Genomic DNA, 27,544 nt, shown 5'->3' on the forward strand with positions numbered 1-27,544 from the left:
TCTCCCGCGTACTGTGGTCTAAGACCTCCGTGATAGAGGACAGGAAGGACTGGGAGGCCGTGCTGTCCGTGGGCTTCACGTCATACAGTCCGGCATAAAAGGATTTGCTGATCCTCAGAATGTCGGACCGGGATGACTTTACTGAGCCGTCTTCTTCCTTCAGGCTGCTGATCACAGAGCGCTCTCTGTGTACCTTTTGGAAGAAGAAACGTGAGCACGTCTCATCCTGCTCCACGGAGCGGACTCTGGAACGGAAGATGATCTTGGAGGCCTCCGAGGCAAAGTGCGAGGCTTGCTGGCCCTTCACCTCTTGGAGCTCCTCCTTGACATCGACCCCCATCGACTGCAGCCGGAGCAGATTCTGCATCTTTTTCTGGAGTCGGGACATTTCCCTCTGTTCCTTTCTAGCTTTCTGGGTGCCTTTGAGGATGAAAAACCTCTTGATGCTTCCCTTGATCACTTCCCACCAGTGTGTCAGGGACTCAAAGAGGGGTTTCACGGTTCTCCAACCTTTGTAATCCCTCTTGAGCTCCTCAATGTTCTCTGGGGTCAGCAGTTGCACATTTAGCTTCCATGCCCCCCTGCCCACCCTCAGGTCCTTCTCCAAGTGGCAGTCCGCCAGTAGGAGGCAGTGGTCAGAGAAGAACACCGGCTTGACCTCGGTGGATCTGACTGTGAATGCACGGGACACAAACAGGAAGTCTATCCTGGAACGAATGGACCCGTCTGGCCGCGACCAGGTGTATCTACGCTGCGCTCCGTCTGCAGGGTTGCTGAAGACGTCGTGCAGCTTGGCATCCTTAACTGTTTCCATCAGGGATCTGGACGTAGCGTCCAATCTGCTTCCGGCCCTGCCGGATCGTCCAGCCGCATCGATGATGCAGTTGAAGTCCCCGCCCAGAATGACCGGCCTGGAGGTCGCCAGCAGCAGTGGGAGCTGCTGAAAAACCCCTTCACAATGTCAAATACTTCTACAATTTTACCTCTCCATCTTGGCTTTTCCAGTCAAAGGAGCCACAATCTGTTCCACCTTTCTTTTAAGTTATAAACTTCTCAGTTGTGGCATCATTCTTGGAAATATTTTTTGTATCTTCTCCAGTGCATCTATATTCTTTCTGTAGTATGGAGGCCCAGAAAAGCACTCCAAGCATGTCTAAATATCTGTACAGGTTTAACATAACTTTTTCTATAATATTTGGAACCATTTATGCTTAAATAGCCAGCATTACAATCCAATCACACAGAGCAATAGGCCATACCAAAGTTTATTATTCCTGAATTCACTATGTTAGCCTCTTAGTGCTCACTTACTTAAATGCTTAACAAGTCTGTGGAACTTTTCCAAAAATGCTGGAGGATGTATCCCCATATAACTCAGAAGAAATTCCAAGGAAACACATCATGCAGAAGAACCTCCTCTGCCTCCCCTGCTGCTACTCCCACAACCAGGATAAATTTGTTCAAGCAAAATCACAATTAATATCATGGAATCTCTCACTTCCCACGCACTCCAAAAAAGCTCCTCACAATAAAATCTTACATTTGATGCCAAATCTGGGGCAGTACAGTTCTCACACTCTGACCAAGAGTGTTTCCAAGTCCTGTAGCACAAAAAAAACCATAGCTCTGATTCACTGGGTATTACTCAGACCGACAAATCAAAGCACGTATGCACAGGCACACAAATAAAATTAAACATCACTGTTTGAAGTATAAAATTACCAAACAGAAAAACAAGTGCTTGGATTTTCCTGCCGTTGATAAATTTACTGGTCAATTTTCCAACTCTTTTAATGACATCCAGTCTTTGCACCCACCGCCTTTTCTCAGTTCTTGATAGTGCCCACATTCAATGTAATGGTTCATCAGTGTAGGTAGTTTGGTGGAATTACCAACCACCCACATTAGTTTGGAGAGCCATGCAAACTTTCATTAGTGGCTGGTTGCTGTTATTCTGAATATTTGTTTTAAAACTGTCTCTCCTCTGTCGTTAACAGGTACACTCAGGTCTTCTTGCTGTGCATGACTACAGCTGAGTAAAGGTACCGAATAATACCATCTCCTCCTCACCCCCATGTTGAAGTACTCCAGCCCAGCCATTAATTATTTTAAAAACAGGCACTCAGCAGTGGCATGCACATACCTGGGATATCTGGTAAGCTAATACAGCTAGAAAATTTAGATCAAAACATTTTTTTTTAAATAAACCCAATTATAAAAGTAATTTCCTTTACCTCACAAGCTTCTTCAAATCCACAGAACACACGAGATGATTCGACACACGACTCCTTAAATCTGAAATTTGAAAAATGTAAACATTCACTGAAATGGAATTGTACTTACCATATAAATAAAATGACCAAAGCCATGACATACTTAAGCCCGATTTATATAAAAAGCTTACCATAACCCAACCATTAAACCACAACCTTAAAGTTTAGAGAGATGCAACACCTTGCTCTGTTACTAAACCTGCAACACCAGTTCTGCCACTTCTCGGCCCAATCTAGGCCTTCCAGATGGTCGAAGGACTCTGGTAAAGGTAAGATTTTTTCCACAGCTTCCTTTCACTGTTGCCTTCTCTGGAGTTCAGTTGAAGATTTTCCCACACTGTGCTTATCCTGCAGTCGTTTGTCTTGCTGCTTCTTCCAGTCACTGGACTCTTCATTGGTTGTTCCTCTCGTCATGTTTTCTGCTGCTACTATCTGTTATCATCACTGTGGGTCTTAGAGGGGGCTCTTCATGATCATGACTTGCAGATACTGCTGAAGGCAAGACTGTTGCTAAACTTTACCTTTTAATGAACATTATACTGTGTACAATGCAATATAGGAACTCTGCGCAACATCGCAATGGAAGTTGTCCCATTACCCATCCCCATCACGGAGGGTTGTGTGGATGGAGAAGATTACAGAGATAGGGAGAGGTGAGACCATGGAGGGCTTGGAAAAAAGGAATGAGAATTTTAAAATCAAGACATTGCTTGACCAATGTAGGTCAGCAAGCACAAGAGATGATAGGAATATTACAGGCCCATATGGAAGGACCTCGTATAGGAGAGTTTGGAACAGATTTTGTGCCTTTCAGTCTGGCTACAAATGCAGTTCCCAGCAACAAGGCAGATGTCAAGGATAAAACTGCAGCTGCTGGAATCTGAAGCAAAATCTTAAAAGCATCGAGAGAAAGTAATAACATTCATTTACATAGTAGAGAGAGAGACTATTATTCAAATAGCGTCTTTCACAATGTCAGGATATCTGTAAATGCTTGATAGCCAAATGAAGAGGAGGCATGAATGATCATCAAAACATTCAAGCTAACTTTAATTATCTAAGAGATTAACACAGACAGCTTGCGTGACTGATACTGTGTCTCCCATCCTCCCTTTCCTATAAATGCAATTCTGTGAGAGTCCAATTCAACTCAGCAGTAAAATTTTTAACGTATACTTCACTAAGGTCTGTCCCCCACCTTGTCATCATTGGAAACCTCAAAACGCACCAAGCACCATCCAATCAACACCATCTACTAATACCGAAATGCAGAATACTGTGGATGCTGAAAATCTGAAATAAAAACAGAAAATGTTGGAAATACTCAGCAGGTCAGGCAGCATCTGTGGCGATTTAATCAGAACTGGGAAAAATTAGAGATCTTGGAAGCAAATAGGCATATTAGTGAGAGGCAGCATGGTTTTGTGAAGGGGAGGTCATGTCTCACTAAGTTGATAGAGTTTTTCGAGGAAGTGACAAAGATGATCGACGATGGAAGGGCAGTGGATGTTATATACATGGATTTCAGTAAGGCCTTTGACAAGGTCCCTCATGGCAGACTGGTACAGAAGGTAAAGTCGCACGGAATCAGAGGTGAGCTGGCAAGATGGATACAGAATTGGCTTGGTCATAGAAGACAGAGGGTAGCAGTGGAAGGGTGCTTTTCTGAATGGAGAGCTGTGATAGTGGAGTTCCGCAAGGATCAGTGTTGGGACCTTTGGTGTTTGTAGTATACATAAATGATTTGGAGGAAAATGTAACTGAGCTAATTAGTAAGTTTGCAGATGAGACTAAAGTAGGAGGAGTTGCAGATAGTAAGAGGATTGTCAAAGGATACAACGGGATATAGATCGGTTGGAGACTTGGGCGGAGAAATGGCAGATGGAGTTTAATCCGGACAAATGCAAGGTAATGCATTTTGGAAGGTCTAATACAGGCAGGAATTATACAGTAAATGGCAGAACCCTTAAGTGCATAGACGGGCAGAGGGGTCTGGGTGTACAGGTCGACAGGTCACTGAAAGTGGCAACGCAGGTGGATAAGGTAGTCAGGAAGGCATATGGCATGCTTGCCTTCATTGGCAGGGGTATTAAGTATAAAAGCTGGGAAGTCATGCTGCAGCTGTATAGAACCTTGGTTAGGTCATACTTGGAAAATTGCGTGCAATTCTGGTCGCCACATTACCAGAAGGATATGGAGGCGTTGGAGAGGGTGCAGAGGAGGTTTACCAGGATGCTGCCTGGTCTGGAGGTTATTAGCTATGAGGAGAGGTTGGAGAAACTTGGATTGTTCTCACTAGAGTGACGGAGATTGAGGGGCGACTTGAAAGAAGTTTACAAAATTATGAGTGGCATGGACAGAGCAGATAGTCAGAAGCTTTTTTCCAGGGTGCAAGAGTCAATTACTAGGGGACATAGATTTAAGGTGAGAGGAGAAAATTATAGAGGAGATGTGCGGGGCAAGTTTTTTTACACAGAGGGTAGTGAGTGTCTGGAATTCGCTGCCAGAGGAGGTGGTGGAAACAGGTACGAAAGTGGTGTTTAAGAGGCAGCCTGACGAATACATGATTAGGATGGGAATAGAGGGATACAGACTCCGGAAGTGCAAAATTTTTAGTTGACGGGCAATATGATCGGCGCAGGCTTGGAGGGCCGAAGGGCCTGTTCCTGTGCTGTACTTTTCTTTGTTCTAACAGGTTTTGAGCAAGGGGTGGGTGGGGCAAGGATAAAAGGAAGGTCTGTGACCGGGTGGAAGTCAGGAGAGATTGAATGACAGAATAGTCTTACAGGGTCAAACAGAATGATCGTGGGGTATGAAAAGGTTCACTCTGTTTCCCTCTCCACAGATGCTGCCTGACCTGCTGAGTATTTCCAGCATTTTGTGTTTTAATTTCAGCCGCAAATATGTTGAACCCCTGCTTCAAAAGCTTGATGAAGGAGCTCACTGGGCATTGGGAACCTAAATGCTATTAATCTGTGGAACATGCTGATCTGTTGCCCAGTCTATTTGATTTGTCCCTGCCAAATGGTCTCATCCTATCCAAGAAGTGAACAATAAATAATACCGACAAAATAGTTCTTGTGCTATCTGACTAATCCTAAGGTCAGCAGTCCGCTCATAAAATTGCATTGATGCTCAAGAAAACTAGAGTCAATGAGCAGGAAGAGGTTAGCCATGAAAGCCATTAGAGGTGGGCAACTTCAGCAGGTCCAAAAATGAGTCATGACCTGCAATTTGCATTCAGAAAAATAGAGTAAAAACTCTTCACATAACTTAGTTTTGGCTCAGGAAACTAAGTGTAGTCAAAAAAGACAAGAAAAATACTGCAGGTGTTGGAGATCTGAAATAAAAACAGAAGATACTGGAAATATTCAGCAGGTCTGGCAGCCTGTGTAAAGGGAGAGCTAACACCACAAGATTGTCATAACTCCAAAAAAAAAATCAGCCTCAAACATTAACTCTGTTTCCCTCTCCACAGAAGCTACCTGGCCAGTTGACAGTTTCCAAACGTTTTCTGTTTTTATTTCAAAACAATCAGAATTTAATTCAAATGGAATCCCTGGACATTAGAAGTTAGACACTCTTATATCTGTCAAAGATTTTTCCTAGACAGTTACAAAGTTTATAGTGTCATTCTGAGACTTTGAGAAAAGGGGCATCATTTGCCTGTGAACCTGGATAAGAAAATGTTGTCAAAAATAAATGCATTCTCTTGCCTACTCTTAATTGAAGGGGGTGGGGGGAGTGAGGAACTTATAGGTTAACAGAATGCTCTTACTATTTAGACAACTAAATCTAATGAATGCTGCATTTACACCACTTGTTGGCTATTAGTGCATTGCAAGTCGTTACAATTATAGCAATTGTGATGCTCAAATATGGAGTCAGGGCTCAAACTAATACTGGAGGGAAATTTTGGTTTAGACTCAGTTCTGTTTAACACTGCTTCACTCCTACCATGTAAGTGTAACCATAGACTCTAGTCTCAAGAAATGATTGACTCCTTACAGCCTTTTAATCTCAAAGTATAACAAAAAGGCCAAGAATATGAGGCCAGGAGCAAATCAGTATATAGAAACTGATTACATTCCTTCATGAGAAGGATGATCATTAGATGGCTGATAAATAGTTAAGGAGGAGAAAAAAGGTAATATCAAAAATTTCAGATATAAGCAGTGGTCATTTTTCAGACAAAGTGTAAACATATCAGTAGGGTCAAAGTACCCAGTTGTTTAAGGAGAAAAGTTGCATTGCACCAAGTCATCCAATATAAAAGAAACTTGGGCCCAGAGATTACACCATAGCATAAAACCCAAGAGTGTTTAATGGGGCCACATGAAATTTCTCTCGTCATAACCATGGGCCGGAGTGTAATTGTGAAATATGTGCAAAATGTTGTAGACAGATGATGCCCAACAAGGGGAAAAGGTGATTCCCAAAGATGTAGTCTCAATGCTTAAACTAATTCATGTCACAAAAAAGACTGCACAAGCGCAGTTTGACAGAAGACTATATTTGTCTAGCTTGTAGCTTTTTAAACAGAGAAAAAATATTGTATTTTTATATTTGAAACCTTTGCTAATTGCTATTGTTACTTTCACATAATTTTTGTTTCTATTTTTTCATGGGCAGAAGGTATCACCAGCAAAGCCATAATTTGCTGCCCATCCCTAATTACCCTTGGACTGAATATTTCAGAAGGCAGTTAAGAGTCAACCACATTGCTGTGGGTTTGAAGCCACATGTAGGCCAGACTGGATAAGGATGGCAGATTTCCTTCCCTAAGGACATCAATGAACCAGATGGGTCTTTACAATAATCGATGATAGCTTCATGGTCACCATTACCAAGACTAGTTTATACTCCAGATTTATTCATTGAACTTAAATTCCACCAGCTGCTGTGATGGGATTTGAACTCATGTCCCCACAGCATTAATCTGGGCCTCTGGATTACTAATCCAATGACATTACCATGATGCCACCATCTCCCCGTGATACTGAATCTACTAAACCAAGTTTAGTTACTTCGTGCTACCAAAGACTACAAATTTGAACAAAGATGCTGCAGCCAGCTAAACATAATGGATGTTTTTGAGAAGCCACCAATAATATTATAATAGTCATTGTGAAATGCAAATACCCTTGTTTATGTAGAAGAGGAGAGAAAGTAAGGTTGTTACTTTGTTACTGAGTTTGGCATACCTCTAATGAGATATGAGTTAAGTGGTGTTCAGTCAAGACTGTAGATTACTCATGGCCAAACAAGTTCATTAATGTTGAATGTATTCAAAAGCAAGACACAAACTAAAGACACACAGGCAGGCAGGTAAACAGGCTTGCATTTACGTAACACCCATCATGACCTCATGCACATTACAGCCAAAAACGTACTTTTTTTAATGGGTTGTAAAATGTTGCAGCCTATTACATACAGCAAAGTCCCACAAACAACAATGCAATAAAGACCGAATAATCTGTTTTAGGTGTTGATAGAGGGACAAATATTTCCCACTATTTCTTCAAATATTGTCATGGAATCTTTTTCCATCCACTTATATATTGGACTGATCTAGAGAAGCAAATTAGGTATCAAATGTTAATTCACACATAGATGTAAATCCCATTCCACTTTCCTGAAGACAGTTCCACATCCACACTAACGTGGTTGACTCTTAAATGCCCTCCGAAACGGCCTGGCCAGCCACACAATTGTATCAAACCACCACAGAAAATTGGATAAAGAAAGAAACCAGATGGACCACCCGGCATTGATCTAGGCACTGGAAATGACAATGGCAAACTCAGCCCTGTCAACCCTGAAAAGTCCTCCTAATATCTGGGGGCTTGTGCCAAAATTGGGAGAGCTGTCCACAGACTAGTCAAGCAACAGTCTGACATAGTCATACTTGTGGAGTCATGCCTTACAGATAATGGTCCCAGACACCACCATCACCATCCCTGGGTATATCCTGTCCCACTGGCAGGACAGGCCCAGCAGAGGTGGCAGCACAGTGGTATACAGTCAGGAGGGAGTTGCCCTGGGGGTCCTCAAAATCGATTTTGGACCCCATGAAGTCTCATGGCATCAGATCACATATGGGCAAAGAAACCTCCAACTGATTACCACCATCTCCCAACAACCCCCCCAACTGGCCACACCCCTCTCAGCTGATGAATCAGTACTCCTCCATGTCAAACACCACCTGGAGGAAGCACTGAGGTGTCAAAGGTGCAGGATGTACTTTGGGTGAAGGACGTCAATGTCCATCACCAAGAATGGCTCAGTAGCACCACCACAGGTCTAGCTGGCTGAGTCCTAAAGGATATAGCTGAAAGACTGAGCCTACAGCAGATGGCGAGGAAACCAACAAGAGGGAAAAAACATACTTGACTTCATCCTCACCAACCTACCTGCCACAGATGCATCTGTCCATGGCTGTATCAGTAGGAGTAAACACCGCACAGTCCTTGTGGAGACGAAGTCCCATCTTCGCACCGAGGATACCCTCCATTGTGTTGTGTGGTACTGCCACTGTACTAAATGGGATAGATTTCGAACAGGGCTGGCAGCTCAAGATTGGGCAACCATGAAGCACTCTGGGCCATCAGCAGCAGAATTGTACTCAACCACAATCTGTAACCTCACGGCCCGGCATATCCCACACTCTTTCATCACCACGAAGCCAGGGGATCAACCCTGGTTCAAAGAAGAGTGCAGGAGCAGCAACAGGCACTCCTAAAAATGAGGTGTCAACATAGGACTACATACAGACCAAGCAGCTAGCGACAGACAGAGCCAAGCGATTCCACAATCAACGAATCAGATCTAAGCTCTGCAGTCCTGCCACATCCAGTGTGGCAGAATGGTGGTGGACAATTAAACAACTCACTGGAGGAGCAGGCTCCACAACTATCTCCATTCTCAATGATAGGGGAACCCAGCACATCAAAGAACAAGAACAAAGAACAAAGAAAAGTACAGCACAGGAACAGGCCCTTCGGCCCTCCAAGCCTGCGCCGATCATATTGCCCGTCAACTAAAACATTTTGCACTTCCGGGGTGCATATCCCTCTATTCCCATCCTATTCATGTATTTGTCAAGCTGCCTTTTAAACACCACTATCGTACCTGTTTCCACCACCTCCTCTGGCAGCAAATTCCAGACACTCACTACCCACTTCGTAAAAAACTTGCACCGCACATCTCCTCTATAGTTTTCTCCTCTCACCTTAAATCTATGTCCCCTAGTAATTGACTCTTCCACCCTGGGAAAAAGCTTCTGACTATCTACTCTGTCCATGCCACTCATAATTTTGTAAATTAAACCAGTGCAAAAGAAAAGGCTGAAGCATTTGCAACAATCATCAGCCAGCATTGAGTGTATGATCCATCTTGGCCTCCTCCAGAGGTCCCCAGCATCACAGATGCCAGTCTTCAGCCAATTCAATTCACTCCACGTGATATCAGGAAATGGCTGAAGGCACTGGATACTGCGAAGGCTATGGGCCCTGACAATATTCCGCAATAGTACTTGACACTTTGACAATAGTACTTTCCGCTCCAGAACTTGACACGTTCCTAGGCAAGCTGTTCCAGTACAGCTACAACACTGGCATCTACCCAGCAATGTGGGAAATTGACCAGGTATGTCCTGTACAGAAAAAGGACAAATCCAAGCAACCTCATCAGTCTACTGTCGATCATCAGCAAAGTGATGGAAGGGATCATCAATAGTGCTGTTACCAGGGTCACTCAGCTCCTGGCCTCACTACCACCTTAGTTCAAACATGGACAAAAGAGCTAAACTCCAGAGGTGAGGTGAAAGTGACTACCCTTGACATCAAGTCAACACTTGACCAACTGTGGCATCAGGGATCTCTAGTAAAGCTGGAGTCAATGGGAATCAGGGGGGAAACTCTCCACTGGTTGGAGTCATACCTAGCACAAAGGAAGATGATTGTGGTTGTTGGAGGCCAGTCATCTCAGCCCCAGGACATCACTGCAGGAGTTCCGCAGAGTAGTGTCCTCGGCCTAACCATTTTCATCTTCTTCATCAATGACCTTTCTTCGATCATAAGTTCAGAATGCCTCAACTCTTAAAACTCTTAATGACAAATTGGTGCAAAGTACTCCGTTACTATTCAGCAGTTGCCTTTATAATAAGAGGAAACAAAGGGAATAGATACTTTTTGTCAAAAATCTGATTTGATGTGTAATAAAATGGCAATAGTATATTGCCTCTATTGTGTCTTTTACATTGGTCCCTACTGTAATAGTTTTCCATAAGGCCTTCACTCTTCCTTTTCTCCAATTTTCCTGATTACTGGTACTGCCACGCAAGTGTGGTGACAATTGCAGGTTTTATCTCCATAACACAGCTAATAGTGAATTTGAATATGACCTTTTCGCTGACAATTGCACAATGTTCTGCATCAATCTCAACTCCTCAGATACTGAAGCAGTCCATGTCCAAATGCAGCAAGACCTGGACAATATCAAGGCTTGGGCTGACAAATGACAAGTAAAATTTGTGCCACACAACTGCCAGGCAATGACCATCTCCAACAAGAGAGAAGCTAACCATCGCCCCCTTGACATTCAATGGCATTACCATTGCTGAATCCCCCACTATCCATATCCTGGGGGTTACTATTGACCAGAAACTGAACTGGACTAGCCATATAAATACTGTGGCTACAAGATCAGGTCAGAACCTAGGAATCCTGTGGCAAGTAACTCTCCTCCTGGCTCCCCAAAGCTTGTCCATCATCTACAAGGCACAAGTCAGGAGTGTGATGGAATACTCTCTACTTATCTGGATGAGAGCAGCTCCAACGGCACTCAAGAAGCTCGACACCATCCAGGAGAAAACAACTCGCTTGATTGGCACCCCATCCACAAACATTCACTCCCTCCACCCGATGGATTGTGGCAGCAGTGTGTACCATCTGCAAGATGCACTGCAGGAACTCACCAAGGCTCCTTAGGCAGCACCTTCTAATCCCACCTAGAAAGACAAGGGTAGCAGATATATGGGAACACCACCACCTGGAAGTTCCCCTCTAAGTCACACAAGCCATTCCTTCACTGTTGCTGGGTCAAAATCCTGGAACTCCTTCCCTAACAGCACTGTGGGTATACCTACACCACATGGACTGGAATGGTTCAAGAGGCAGCTCACCACCACCTTCTCAAGGGCAATTAGGGATGGGCAATCAACGCTGGCTTAGCCAGCAACGCCCACATCCTGTGAATGAATTTAAGAAAATCTATTACACAAGAGTCTGGGATTTTCTAAAATTGAGTGTTCAAACCGATAATTTCAGTGTGTCTACAAGTGAAAAGCATAAGTTTTGAGAGTCACAAAAAGAACACAGTAACAGGAGTAGGCCATTAAGCCCCTCAAATCTGTCCCTTCATTCAATGGAATCATGCTTGATCTGTATATTATTTCCATCTCCCTGCCTTCACTCTATAGCCTTTAATACCCATGGCTAGCAAGAATTTATTAATCTCAGGTTTCAAATTATTAACTGAGTTAGTATCTACTGCTTTTAATAGGAGAGAATTCCACACTTCTACCATCCTTTGTGCAAAGCAGCGCTTCTTAGCTTCTCTGCTGAACAACCTGGCTCAGATTTTAAGGTTTCGGCAACTTGTCCCAGACTCCCCAATTAATGGAGAAAAAGAGTCTCTCTACCTAGCATATCAATTCCCTTCAGAACATTAAAACCTAAATCAATCTTTCCTTAATCTTTGATACTCCATGGAATACAAGTCTCTGCAATCTCATAATGTATCCCTTGGGATGCTGTAGCATTCTGGGGATTCTGTGCTGCACTCCTTCCAATGCTAATATCTCCTTTCTTAAGGTGAGGTACCCAGTACTGTACACGGTACTCCAGATATAATCGATTCAGGTTTTGTATAGTGCAGCAATAAGCCACCTCCTTTATATTCTCATTCTCTTTTGGACGATTTTCTGGACCTGTTCTTGATATTTTAATGACCTGTGTACCTGAAGATCTGAATCTATTTAGACCACCACTGTTCCTAACTTTACAACATTTCAATAAATCCACGGATTTATCCCATGTTGGCCCAAAATGGATGATCGCTCACTTAAATGTACTGAAACATATCTGCCACGGTTTTCTCCAATCACTTGATCTGTCAATGTCTTTTTACAATTTTACACACCAAACTTCACTACTTATGATGCTAAATAAGGCACAATATGTTTTTGTTCTATCTTCTCTCTATCTTAGCAAGCCAAAGTTAATCGAACCACATGTGCAGCTAAGATGGTTGGCAGTAGCAACACAGGCAATATTAAAATGCTTGCTGAAGCTGCTATGGCGGGGCGGGGGAGAGTCGGTGCAGGATGGCTCCAACAGCATACGTTCAATCCCTGTACTGGCTGTGGTAGTTCATGGAGGCCTACCCCCTTAGCTTGCCCCATGCTTGATATTGAGTGGTACCTCTCAAGCTGTATAACCAATTATCTCTCTCTAATGGAGAGAGATGCCCATGGTCCCTCATGGACCATGGCTAACTGCCTAGTTGAAGCTGCTATCAGCTTGGCTCAGCCATAATATTCTCACCAATGAATCAGAAGGTTGTGTGTTTAATCCCCATCGCAGGGCTTCAAAGAAACATCTTCATTTAAATAGCGCCTTTCAGGATCTTCAGAGCCTAAAGCACTTTACATCCATTGATGCACTGTTTTTGAAACGTAATCACTGATGTAACGTAGAAACTACTGCAGCCAATTTGTGCACAGCAAGATACCATAAACAGCATAGCCTCTGTTCTTTAAGGAGTAAATATTGGCCAGGGTACCTAGCTAAGGGGACAGGTTGGGTCTCAGTTTAACTTCCCATTCTGTCAACAGCATTTACGTACCAGGCTAGATTATGTGCTTAAGTCTCTAGAGGTGTGCTTGAAACCCACAGCCTTCTGATTCAGAGAAGACAGTGCCATGGCCAACACATAATCTAGGGTAAATTGAATTCAGAAGAGAGTGAGTGCTATTATGTCAAAGGTGCAGTCTTTCCAACGAGACATTAAACTCAAGCTTTGGCTGGTTGTTCAGGTGGCTGGAAGTCAGAGAGGCACACCAGTCAGCTGCTCGGAACCAGCCTGCACTGAGTCCGAAAAGAGAGTGAGAAAAAACAAATCGTGACATCACAGGAAAACCATAAGTTCATTGGTTGGTAAGAAACTGTTGTTAGGGACCATCTTTAAATTGCTGTAAATTAGAAAAGTGCATTATTTTTAAAGAAGTAGCTATACTTGGATTTAAGTGAGAAGCTCCAGGAATAAGAGGTCAGGGCCAGTATCATAAAGCAATGTGAATATATCAAAGGAAAATAAAAACAAGACATAGCAGGGCAGCTCAGTCAAGTGGAATGTGTCGTCCTGTAATATGTGGGAAGTCATGGATGCTACTGGTGTCTTAGACGATCACATGTGCAGGAAGTGCTGCTAGCTGCAGAACCTTGAGCTCCGGGTTTCAGAGCTCAAGGGGTGGGTGGAGTCACTGTGGCTCATCCGTGAGGCTGAGAGCTACGGGGCAGCACGTTCAGAGAGGTGGTCACACTGCAGCTTAGGAGCCTGGAGGCAGAAAGGGAATGGGTGGCTGCCAGGCAGTCCAAGAGAACTAGGCAGGTAGTGCAGGAGTCCCCTAGGGTCCCATTCACAAAATCAGTTTTCTATTTTGGAAGTTGGTGAGGGCGTTGGTTCCTCACAGGAGTGCAGTCAGAGACAGGTTTGTGGCACCACAAGCGACTTGGCTGTACAGGAGGGGAGGAAGAAGAAAGGAAGAGCAATAGGGAGAGAGGACTTATTAGTTAGGGGAACAGACAGGCTTCTCTGTGGCCGTAGGCGTGTCTCCAGGATGGTATGTTGTCTCCCTGGTCCCAGGGTCAAGGATATCACCGAGCGGCTGCAAGACATTCTTCTGGGGAAGGGTGATCAGCCAGAGGTCGTGTTCACTTTGGTACCAATGACTTAGGTAGAAGGGAGGTGTGGTCCTGCAATCAGAATTTAGGGAGCTAAGTCAAAAATTAGCAAGCAGGACCTCAATTGTAGTAATCTCCAAATTACTCCCAATGCCACATGCAAGTCAGTACTGAAATGGGAGGATAAGACAGGTGAATGCATGGCTGGAAAGATGGTGCAGGTGAGGGGGCTTCAGAGTCCTGGAACACCAGGACTGGCTCTGGGGTACGTGGCACCTGAACAGAGCCAGGACTGAGTTCCTTGTGGAGTGTTTTGCCGGTGCTGTTGGGAGAGCTTTAAATTAACTCGACAGGGGTGGGAGAGCCAGGAGAGAATATTAGAGAGGAATACCAGGGTGCACAAAATACTGGGAGAGGCAGACAGCACTAGTATAGAGAATAGTAAGTTAATAGGTGGAGTCGGAGTAAGAGAGAAAGTCATGATGTCTAAATCAGGGTTACTGTGCATGTATGTGAATGCACAGGGTATAGGAAATAAGATTGGGGAGTTACGAGTGCAGGTTGCCATGTGCAAATATGATGTTGTGGCGATAACAGAGACCTGGCTCAAGGAAGGGCAGGACTGGGTGTTAAACATTGTTGGGTACAAGGTGTTCAGAAAAGATAGGAAGGGAAGAAAAGGAGAAGGGGTGGCAGCATTGTTAAGGAAAGTATTGAAGTGCTGGAGAAAGAGGATGTCCCAGAGGGTTCAAGGATAGAATCAATTTGGCTAGAGCTAGGGGAAAAGAAAGGGCGCAATTACATTGCTCGGTGTAGTCTATAGACCGCCAACTAGTGGGAGGGATGTAGAGGAACAAATCTGCAGGAAAATTGCAGAGAGGTGCAAACATTATAAAGTAATTATAAATGGGGGACTTGAATTACCCAAATGTAGACTGGGACAGTGATAGTGTAAAGGGCAGAGAGGGGTAAGAGTTCCTAGAATGTGTTCAGGAAAATTTTCTAAGGCAGTATGTGTCCAGTCCAAAAGAAAGGATGCACTGTTGGACCTGGTTCTTGGAACTGAGGGGTGGGCCAAGTAGATCAAGTGTCAGTGGGGGAACATTTAGGAGACAATGATCATTGTATCATAAGGTTTAAGATGACGGTGGAAAAGGACAATGTGCAATCCACAGCAAGAATAATTACCTGGGGAAGAGCTGACTTCAATGGGGCAACAACGGAGCTGGGCCAGATAGACTGGAACAAAAGGTTGGCAGGAAAAACTGTACCTCAACGATGGGCTACCATCAAAGAAATGGGTCAGCACAGTCAAGGTATATTCCCTCAAAAGGGAAAGATAGGGCAAACAAATCCAGAGCTCTCTGGATGAAAAAGGAGATAGAAGTGAAGATAAAGAAAATAAAACTGTGCTAATGGCGGTATCAGGTAGACAATACAATTGAGAACCAAGCAGAATACAGAAGGTTCTGAGGGGAGGTGAAAAAGCAGAATAAGAGAGGCAAAGAGGGGTTATGAGAAAAGACTGACAGCTAACATAAAGGGGAATCCTAAAGTCTTCTATCAGCACACAAATAGTAAGAGGGTGGCAAAAGGAGGAGTAGGGCCGATTAGGGACCAAAAAGGGTACTAACACTTGGAGGCAGGGGGGATGGCTGAGGTGTTAAATGAATACTTTGCATCTGTCTTTACCAAGGAAGCAGATGCTACTGCAGTCACAGTGATAGGAGGGGGAAACTCTGTCACTAGAAGGGGTCAAAATTGATAAGGAGGAAGTGTTGGTACTTAAAGTTGACAAGGCACGTGGACCCAGATGAGATGCAGCCAAGGATATTGAAGGAAGAAAGAAAGGAAAATTGCAAGGGCACTGGCCATAATCTTTCAGTTTTCTCTAGGCTCAGGTGAGGTGCCAGAGGACTGGAGAACTGCAAACATTACACCCTTGTTCAAAACAGGTTGCAAGGATAAGCCCAGCAATTACAGACCAGTCTGTTTAACTTCAGTGTTGGGGAAGCTTCTTGAAACAATTATTCAGGATAGAATTAATAGTCACATGGAAAAATGTGGGTTGATTAGGAATAACCAGCATGTGTTTCTAAAGGGGAAATTATGTTTAACTAACTTGCTGGAGTTTTTTGAAGAGGTAACAGAGAGGGTCGATGAGAGTAATGCTGTTGATGTGGTGTGCATATGCTCTCAAAAGGCATTCAATACAATGCCACACAACAAACTTATGAGAAAAATTATTGCTCATGGAATAAAAGGGACAGTAGCAACATGGATAAAAAATTGGCGAGTAATAGGAAACAGAGGTTTATGGTTAATGGATATTTTTCGGGCTGGAGAAAGGTTTATAGGAGTTCCCCAGGGTTTGGTATTGGGACCCTTGCTTTTCCTGATATATATTAATGTTGTGCAGGGGACAAAGTTTGCAGATGATACGAAGCTTGAGTGTTGTGAATTGCGAAGAGGATATAGACAAGTTGGTGGAGTGAGCAAATAGGTGACAGATGAAGTCCAATGCAGAGAAGTGTGAGGTGAAGCATTTTGGTAGGAAGAACATGGAGGGACAAAATAAAATAAGGGATACAATACTTAAAGGGGTGCAGGAGCAGAGGGAACTGGGTATATATCTGCATAGATCATTGGAGGTGGCAGAACAGGCTGAGAGAACAGTTAATAAAGCATACAGTATCCTGGGCTTTATTAATAGGGGCATAGAGTACAAGAGCAGGGAGATTATGCTGAGTTTATATAAGACACTCGTTATACCTCAGCTGGAGTATTGTGTACAGATCTAGGCACTACACTATAGGAAGGGTGGGAATGCACTGGGGAAAGGGCAGAAGAGGTTTACAAGAGTGGCTCCTTCAGTTATGAAGATAGATTGGAGAGGTTGGGACTGTTCTCCTTGGAGAGGAGATGGCTAAGAGGGGATTTGATCAAGGTTTTCAAAATCATGAGAGGGCTGAATAGAGTAGATGAGGAGAAACTGTTCCCACTCGCAAAAGGATCGAGAATGAGAGGGCACAGGTTTAAACTGATTTGCAAAAGAAACAAATGTGATGTGAGAAAAAAAATTTTCACGCAACGAGTGGTTCAAGTCTGGAATGCACTGCCTGGAAATGGGGTGGAAGCAGGTTCAGTTGAGACATTCAAGTGGGCATTAGATTATTTGAATACAAACAATGTGCAAGGGTACAGAGAAAAGGCAGGAGAGTGGCACTAAGTAATAATGCTTATTCGACGAGCCAGTGCAGGCACAATGGGCCGAATGGCCTCCTTCTGTGCCATAACATTCTGTGATTCTGTAAAAAACTACCAGTGCACCATTAGAGGAATAAGAAGCTCTGCCTATAGTTTGGCCAACATTTATCCTTCAATTAAGGATAAATTAACCAAAACAGATTCTGTGATTCAACTACAGAAATGTTAACACTGCAAAATAGATCAAAACTATCAAAACAGATTAACCAGTCATTAACCACATTATTGATTGGGGATTGCGGTCTGGACCAGGTATCTTTGTCTATATACCGGCATTGCACCGGCACTTAAATCCAAAAAGGCGTTCTGCCTACCACACAATTGAATATGTCCGATATTAATTTAAGTGCCCGTGTGGTGCCAGGTACACAGGCCATATGCCCCAACGATTGGCTGATTGAATCAAACAGTGTGTCCTTCTGGCTGTCCATAACAGGTAGAGCACAAACCACACTCAACCAGCCCATGCTTGCAAAATCCAAAGTAAAATGTCTACTGTTAGTTGTGATTCTGCGATTGGGCAGCACTTGCTGAATAATCCTGAGTGTTGCTAACAGTTACACGATTAACCAATTTAAGATAATCAGTCAAGCTTGTAACATAGCTCATTTACACTTGCCAAAAGTGACATAAATTTATAAACAGGAGCCCATTCTCTAAAAACAAAAGGAATATGTTCAAGTCTAACACCTTTTTGGAATTGCCCAGGAGCTTGGGAAGCCTACAGTTCCCTATTGCTTTCTCCATGGCAATACATCAGCCAGAGCCGACTTACCATCCAATCAGCACCTTTTTCTCCTGTAGTATAAATTGTTGTGATTGTTTGAAATTTGGCATTCTTGTGTTTGTCCTGAGGAGCGCAAGATAAAAAGCTTCAGCAACATGTCTCTCTTTTCTGCAATAGTCAAGTTCTGTACTGGCAAGCAATTGTTTTTAACTTGTCTTAATAATCATAAGACAGTAAGATAGCATCCAACTAAGATGTCATTTTGTTAGGCGGATTGGGGGAAGGGAAAAAACTGCTACCTTGGCCAAGGGAGAGGGGAATGAGGTGACAGAAGAGTGCCAGACAGAACTATATGTGCAGTGTTAGCATTTCTGTAGTTAAATCTCAGCATCTGTTCTTCTACAGAAGTATTGCAAAATACATAACATAAAGTCTCTAAGAAAAGACTCAAAGGAAGAGACAGTATGATTGCATTTGTACTTGGTTGACTGACACTTATTTAACTTAGAGGCCCAATGAAGTGGAAATATGCTCTTTCCTCCATATTTTTAAACTTGGCTTCTAAAGAGATGTACAGGAGGCAAAATTTGACAGGGTCCAAAGTTGGGCATGTTGAATTATATCGCAATCTGCCTACTCTGTACATATTTGGTGGAAACTATGTGCATGCAATTTAACACCCTCATCAAAATGGTAGCTAATATGGCTCGTTACCAGAAGTGTGTGCATGCATCATGGACACCATTTTGAAGCCAAAATCATGATCATAGTGCCAAAAATAGGGGCGCTAAGGAGCTGGATGTTGCAGCTGTGGAGTCCATGCAGGGCACAAATCATCATGCACAGCAGCCTGTGGAAAACATGTTTTCTCCTAAAATTTTGTCAAACGCAGAGGGTGCATAAAATACGTTGTGATGTGATTTTAAAATCCTCATGGACTGATTTAACCTTTGTTACCTGAACATCTGTAATAGCAGTGACCCACTGAGTTTTTCTGCTTCACTGTCATTATATTGGAAATTAATCTGTTAGTTGTAACCTAAACATAATAGTTGTAGATTTCAGGTCTACCTTAAATATTCTCTCACAGGTTCAGTGGCACTGCTCACTCTTGAACAAGTGTATCTTGCATTCAGGAGTGTGCCTGTAATAAACACTTGCATTTATATATCACTGATAATGCAGTAAAACATCCCAGCGTGTTTCATAGAAGAAATTTGCAAGCAAAACTTGACAGCGAGCCACAAAAGGAGATCTTATGACAACTGACCGAAAGTTGGTCAAGGAAGTAAGTTTTAAGAACATCTTAAAAGGAGCATGAGGCAGAGAGGAAGATGGATTAGGGAGGGAATTTCAGAGACAGGAGGAGGCATGGCCACCAATGGTTTAGTGAAGAAGAAGATCGCAAGAGGCCAGAATTAGAGGAGCCCATAGATCTCTTTGGGAGTTGTAAGGCCTGAGCAGGTTATAGAGCTAAGGTGGAGCAAGGCCATGGAGGGATTTGGATGCATGGATAAGAAGTTTATACTTGAGGCATCGCTGGACTAGAAGCCAGTGTAGGTCAGTGACCACAAGGATGATAGGTGGACGGGACTTGGTGTGAATTAGGATACAAGCAGCAGATTTTTGAACGAGCTCACGTCCACACAGGGTGCAAGGTGGGATCTTAGTCAGGGACAATTGGAATAATTGAGTCTAGAGGTAATGCAGGCATGGATGACAGTGGCAGATGAGCTGAGACTAGATGGAGACAGGAGATGTGTAATGAAGATGCAAGCAGCTTATCATGACGATGAAGAGGATCGTGTTATATGACAGGATAACTCGATCCCAAAATAAATTATCGCCTTTGATCTAAACTGGATATCATCTTTCATGTCTCCTTCCCTAATATGCTGAAAGTCATAGACGACACTTTAATGAAATGAAGCCAAATATGAATTAAGTTGTTTTATTTTGCAGACTACTAGTGAACATACAAAGATAGTTAGAATCAAAACTCAAGTTACTTCACTTAACTTCAAACCCAAAGAAAAATGTTAATAGGACATGCCACATTATCTTAATTTAGTAAGGAGAATTAGTTTTCCCTGATCACCCCCTGGATCTGAGTGGCCTGGAGCTTAAGATCAGAGAGTCTTCTGTGGTGAGGCCAGGCTTCTTTCCCAGGCTTAACTGGGATGACTGCCTATTTGTCTCCTGTGCTTTCAGCAAATGTGTGGGGGCTGTCCCATTGACTTCTTCCCTATTTTGGGATTCACTCGTCATCCAAACTGGCTTTCTTCCACCCAAAAGAAAAGTAGACAGTCCCCCCTGTTGGGTACCCAAGAATATTATCTCATATGAATGGACTGCTGGCAATCTGGACAAAAGTGCCCCTGCAAGTAGTGACAAACAGTAAGGATAGCTGGTTCATCAGCAAATCAATCCCCTTTTAATCTCAGCGTGATAACACGTGGCTGTGAAGAGAATGTTGAACCAACGCTGATCCTTTAGACCTTCAATTCCATTCCTATTCTCTAGATTGTGCTAATAATATTTTCCTAGAAGAAAATACAAAGGGCCAGTTTCCTGTTTTTAAAATTTACTAATACAGGGAAGTGATTTGCCTAATAGTAGTTATTACTATGCTCAGAACAGGAAGAATTTTGATAACCCTCTTTCATCACCAACACCATGTAAATAAATGTACTGGTTATAGTCAAGTGTTTTCACAGTAAGTAAAACAACTCCAGCATAATACGGATATGAGACCTAGATCTACTCTCATGTTTCCAGGCAACAAATGACACTTAGGCAGTGACTTCCAGCAACAGCATTGGGTGAAATCACTCCCTGCGTCACGATTAATTTCCAAAGTCTCACATGTAAAGCAGGGTGGCCTCATACTGTGACTCAGTGAACCCAAACATAATTCTGGTTACTTATGCAAAAGTATATTAGCTATTGATTTCAGAAATTATGCTGCATCGTCACCTAGATGCAGTGCAGACTACAAAAGAAAACAAATGTCACTGACTTGGAGGGCCCAATTCCCCTGACTTACAACCAGGAAGCAATCAGCTCAAAGTACTAAAACTGAGTTTTGTAATTGTTTGCTAATTCAAAACGTCAATTATTGTTATACAGAAACCTATCAAACCTATTTTAGATTGCAGTTTCATACACGCATTTACCTTCTCCACATAAATGCAAAAAAGTACATTCTTTTCATAGGAAAAAAGGACTTAGAAGCAGAAATAGGCCATTCAGCCCTTCAAGCCTGCTCCACCATGCAATAAGATCATGTAAAAAGTGTAATCATTGTTTCAAATGGGAAACATTGCAACCAGATTTGCATGAGGCAAGGTCCTGCAAACAGCAATATGATAATTGTAGTATAAAGGGTTAATGTTAAATATGTAAATATATAGTCTACACCAGTGATGTAGGATCACATGACAACTGAGCATGGCGAGAGATGGCTCTATGTACAGTCTACCTTGTAAATAGTTAGCATATTGTTCAGTAAAAGATAGAGTTTGCTATTATCATCCTCTCCAGCATTGTCTTAAGTCCAGATCCACATGTACCACTTCCAAGATCAAAAAGATCAGCACTAGAATAATAACCAGATAATATATTTCTAGGCCCGAACAATCCCCATCCACCACTACTCTCCTCTGTCTGGCTGAACTTGTTCTCACACTGAACAATTTCTCCTTTAACTCCTCTCACTTCCTCCAAATAAAAGGTGTGGCTATGGGTACCCACATGGGCCCCAGCTATCCCTGTCTCTTTATGGGGTATGTGGAACATTCCTTGTTCCAGTCCTACTCCGGCCCCCTCCCACAACTCTTTCTCCGGTACATCAATGATTGCTTCGGTGCTGCTTCATGCTCTCGTCTGGACCTGGAAAAATTTATTAATTTTGCTTCCAATTTCCACCCCTCCATCATTTTCACATGGTCCATCTCTGACACTTCCTTTCCCTTCCTTGACCTCTCTGTCTCAATTTCTGGTGATAGACTGTCCACCAATATCCATTACAAGCCTACCGACTCCCACAGCTACCTCGACTACAGCTCCTCACACCCTGCTTCCTGTAAGGACTCCATCTCATTCTCTCAGCTCCTTCGCCTCCTTCGCATCTGTCCTGATGATGTCATTTCAAAAACAGTTCCTCTGACATGTCCTCCTTCTTCCTTAACCGAGGTTTTCCACCCACGGTGGTTGACAGGGCCCTCAACCGTGTCCGGCCCATCTCCGGCGCATCCGCCCTCACACCTTCTTCTCCCTCCCAGAAACATGATAGGGTCCCCCTTGTCCTCACTTATCACCCAACCAGCCTCCGCATTCAAAGGATCATCCTCTGCCATTTCCGCCAACTCCAGCATGATGCCACCACCAAACACATCTTCCCTTCACCCCTCCCGGCGGCATTCCACAGGGATCGTTCCCTCCGGGACACCCTGGTCCACTCCTCCATCACCCCCTACACCTCAACCCCCTCCCACGGCACCTTCCCATGCAACCGCAGAAGGTGCAACACCTGCCCCTTTACTTCCCCTCTTCTCACCGTCCAAGGGCCCAAACACTCCTTTCAAGTGAAGCAGCATTTCACTTGTACTTCCCTCAATTTAGTCTACTGCATTCATTGCTTCCAATGCGGTTTCCTCTACATTGGAGAGACCAAACGCAGACTGGGTGACTGCTTTGCAGAACACTTTCAGTCTGTCCGCAAGCATTACCCAGACCTCCCTGTCGCTTGCTATTTCAACACTCCACCCTGCTCTCATGCCCACACGTCCGTCCTTGGCTTGCTGCGTTGTTCCAGTGAAGTTCAATGCAAACTGGAGGAACAGCACCTCATCTTCCAACTAGGCACTTTACAGCCTTCCGGACTGAATATTGAGTTCAACAATTTTAGATCATGAACTCTCTCCTCCATTCCCGCCCCCTTTCCGATTCCCCTCCCTTTTTTTCCCAATAATTTATATAGATTTTTCTTTTCCCACCTACTTCCATTATTTTTAAATGTATTTCCATCCATTGTTTTATCTCTACCTTTTAGTCTTTTTTGATTCCTTCACCCCACCCCACCCCCACTAGGGCTATCTGTACCTTGCTTGTCCTGCTTTCTACCCTTAATTAGCACATTCCTTAGATAATGTCACCAGCTTCAACACCTTTTTGTCCTTTTGTCTGTGACATCTTTTGGTTATTTCCACCTATCACTGGCCCTCTATCAAGCTCTACTTGTCCCACCCCACCTTGAACCAGCTTATATTTCACCTCTTTTCTATTTTTCCTTAGTTCTGTTGAAGAGTCATATGGACTCGAAACTGTGCTCCTCTCCACAGATGCTGCCAGATCTGCAGAGTTTTTCCAGGTATTTTTGTTTTTGTTTTGGATTTCCAGCATCTGCAGTTTTTTGCTTTTATATAATATATTTCTAGTTCTTGATTGAGAGATAAATATTGGGCAGGCCACCAGGGAGGAGTTCTCCTGTTCTTCAAGAGTGCCATGGAATCTTTTACTGTACTGCTCTGAGATGTCATATTGATTTTTTGTACACGTGTTCCTTGAGCACAAGTTGAACCCATAATGCTCTGACTCAAAGAAAAATGCCTACACTGAGCCATGGCTGATACACAGGCCTTTAAATGGTGAATGTTCTGGAGGTTTTGTTTTGTCAAAACTGAGGCTTCCTTTACAAGTACTTATCATATTACATCAAACTGAAATTATCACCATCTAGAGAAGATGTTTTATCATGCATGCGAATGATGTTTACATAAATAAAAATGCTGCTCGAGAGCTATGAAAAAGAATCATATCTTCACAGAGAAGTGGTGAGATAGCTTTTCATTATTCACAAAGTTGAGATACTGATCAGTTTCTTGTAGAATGTACAAGACATTTTTTTTCAAAAGTTATGTTGGTTATTTGGTGGTTGTGCAGAATAAAGACAAATCAATTTACTGTAGTCTTGCAACTAATTTGCACCTAAACAAAGTCACAGACTAGACAGCATTATTTTTCAATTTTTGCTGGTTACAAAGTCAAAGCAATTAAGCTTAAAAACTGCTGATTTTTCACTAGCCTTGATCATACAAATTATTAATGATATTAATTAATATTAATTCAGAGAGATCAACCGCAGGTGCAAGTACAGCTGAAGATGCAAATGTAACAAAAGTCTATGGCTGCATTTTTCCAGCCCCACTGTGGTGGGACTTGCCGCAAGGGATGAGGCAGGCCAGCCAAAATTCATCGACTTTTGGTGGGAGCAGAAGATCCTGGTGGTCTACGGGGCCGGAAAATCCCGGCCTGTGTCTTCATCCTGCATTGAAAATGTGAAAAAAAGATTTATATTTGACTTTAACAAAGGTGGGTTGGTTAGCTCAGTTGGCTAGATAGATGAGTGTAGTGCAGAATTACGCCAACAGTGTGGGTTCAACCCCTGTACAGGCTGTGCTAGTTCATGACGGCCTGCCTCCTTACCTTGCTCTATATGCCTGAGGTGGAATGGTGCCCCCCTCAAGCTTTTAACAAATTGTCTCTCTCCAATGGAGAGAACTGCCTATGGTCCTTTGTGAACTATAGAATATTAATTGACTTTGACAAACATGGTATTAGAAACTAGCTTCAGATACCTAAAGCTAGGGAAAAAGAAACCTTCATCTCTGGACAGGAGAGGAGGGGGAACCAATACACAGACCCATCTCAATTCATCTATAATCTCAATAGGAGTTGCCCAGCTTCCTTTGTTAATGACTATTTGTATACAGAATCTAATTTGGCCAAGTTTATTCGATGATCAGCCCACTTTTTCTCTGAAACCATAATGCTGAATTTTACTATCCCCCGGGTGGCCTGTCTTGCAAAGTGGTCTTCCTGTTGCTGTCCAGCTGCTGGTGAGCTGTCACGATGTGGTGAACTGTGAATTGATCAGCTGCCCGCTCCACAGAGCCAGCAGCCGATTCGTACAATGAAGGGCCATTTTATGCATTTTGTCAGAGACTCCATGCCCCAGAGTGAGTTACAGGCATGAAATGTGGCCCTGCAGCCCAAGGATTCCGCCCCCTCGCAACAAACCCCGCCCCCCACCTCCCCCCAGAAGAGTCTACCCAGAGTTCCGCATGGTCTGCTACCCTCGGTCATCCTGAATTTTAATTTTTACTTACCTGACTGACAGATCCATTTTGAGTTGCCCAGGGCACCAAGCTGCCTCAGCAGTGCCTACATCTCCTCCCAATGGGACTGCAGAGGCTTCAGATCTGCAGGCGCTCATCAGGTGCCTGCTCGCCCATCCTTAATGGAGGTAGTCCCACAGGCGGCCAATTAGGAGGCCGCCTCTCGTGAAAACATCAAGTTGGCCCTGCAGCTTGCAACTGCAGGCTCAAGTCCTGTTTTCGCCCCAATGTTGGGGTCCTGAAGCTCAGTATTAAATAAAGCCCATAATGTTTGCAAATTTGTCGATTGGTAAAAATAGGCAAATTCATTATCTTCATAAATATTAGGAAGTTCGTTAATTTGTCAAGATTAACCCCAGTGATCAGAAAGGCTTAATTTGGCAATAAAATACTCGGTTACTGGAATTGGTAACTCAGACCCATACAATGGGAAAACTATTGTCTTATTCATATACAGGCCACATCAGGACGTCTATGAAAGGCAGCTTCTTCCATAAATCTTTCACATTATCAGAATGTTTAAGAAATACATTCTATTTTAACCCCATGTGGACAAATTCATATTGAGCTTTCTAGACATTTGTATCCCTGTGTCTTGCTGTATCTTTCTGCTTAGTTCTAAATTGGTCTTAATTTAAACTTATTAAATTTCAAAAAGCAGCAAGATATTTACCATTTTTTTTTTCAAAATAGAAGAGTTTGATGAGTGTCCCATGCAGTTCCTGGTGGGCTATTTAAAAAGGTAACTGTTGCTAATGCAGCACACTAACCCATTCATAGGACACACTAGCAGATCGCAGTTTATAGGAGACAGTCTTCTGTAAAAAGTGTGAGGAGAAAGCACTGCCTATAACAGTGATAATCACCTACAAATTTTCACTTCATTTGCTTGCCAAGTTCCATTACGCAGAATTACCTAGGGTCAAGTTCCAGGCGATATATTAAACATATTGGTGGTCTTCTATTCCATCTGCCAAATGAAAATTTAGCACCCATCAATCAAAGCCGTTGCAGAGAACAGCTGTTATCTTGGACTGCTGCTTGTCCACACTGAGGATAGGATGTCCTCAATTCTACTTCAATACACAGTAGTCATGGTATGCACACACAGTCCATGTCCTAATAACATTAGGCTGTTGTCCTTAGAAGTTGCAATGGCTCTGACAATAGCAAGAGTAGAAACTCTGGACGGAATTTTAGCTTGGGTGATTACATGGAAACCAAATCCAGAGCACACAAGTGTAAAGGAAATATTCTTTTTTCCTAATATTACTGTGGGATACTTTAAAGCAGGCTTGCTTGCTGTGTTTTGTGTGTGTGTGACTAATTTAATATCTACTGGGACTTCATCTTAGCTCACCCATCTGCATTTCAGTGTGAATGGAATTTGCATTTTTAGATAAGTTCAGAGGTGGTTTGATTTTCAAAGGGACATGATAAAAAGATGTTTTACAACTGGCAAAATAGATAACGCAAGGTTATTAAATTTATTTTTCCCAAAAGTGCTGGCCATAATCACAACTTGAAATATTTTTATATTCTGGGGAAAGTAACTTCCAAAGCAAGGGTGAGACAATGTGATTTGCAGGTCAAAAGGGAGAAAATATATTTAAAGAAAGATGGAAAGCTGTATGGGGAGTGGCCATGTGAGATCTTGAAAGGTGAACTGTGTGAAACAGATGTGTGAAAAAGAAGCCTCTAGCCACTCCAGAGAAGTGTTTGCTTGTTCCAGAGAGCAAGGTTTTGTTAGAAGCCTTGGAATTCCATTGTCGAGTAAGAGGGAGAGAAAAGCTGTGAAACACCTCCCTTCTAGCAACAGTGGGTGCTTGTGATAATATTACTGGATGTTTTACAGATTAAGAATCTATTTGGGCTGTTACCTGAAAGGAGTGTGTCGTTGGGAGTCTAGTTAAGTCAAAATCTTTTGGGGACTGTTATAAAATTAAGTTTAACTGTGTAACTGTAATCTTGTGTGTTTAACTTTTTCTTTTCTTTTGTTAATAAATGCTTTGATTTAATCTTTAAAATCTCCACAGGTGGTAGTAGACTCTTACTTCTGACTTCAATGCACAAACCTCCACATAAAAAAATACAAATTGCAAAATCATTATGAAAGCTTGGCCAAGTTTCCCT

General features: G+C 42.9%; 1 protein-coding gene across 5 annotated transcripts in view; it reads right to left on the reverse strand.

The window, feature by feature from the left end:
• LOC144674097 (tyrosine-protein kinase JAK2-like) overlaps positions 1–27,544 on the reverse strand; it is a 230,731-nt gene that overhangs the window by 155,058 nt on the left and 48,129 nt on the right. For 2 of the 5 annotated variants that reach the window (XM_078535606.1, XM_078535603.1), the window contains exons 2-4: positions 2,235–2,295; positions 1,541–1,601; positions 984–1,115 (exon numbers count right to left, since the gene is read on the reverse strand). The gene's annotated coding sequence lies outside the window, so the exon portion shown is untranslated. The remainder of the gene's footprint in view (positions 1–983; positions 1,116–1,540; positions 1,602–2,234; positions 2,296–27,544) is intronic. The other 3 variants (XM_078535608.1, XM_078535604.1, XM_078535607.1) reach the window with 3 other exon arrangements.

This window comes from Cetorhinus maximus, unplaced genomic scaffold, assembly GCF_964194155.1.
Source record: "Cetorhinus maximus unplaced genomic scaffold, sCetMax3.hap1.1 HAP1_SCAFFOLD_553, whole genome shotgun sequence".
NCBI lineage: Eukaryota > Metazoa > Chordata > Chondrichthyes > Lamniformes > Cetorhinidae > Cetorhinus > Cetorhinus maximus.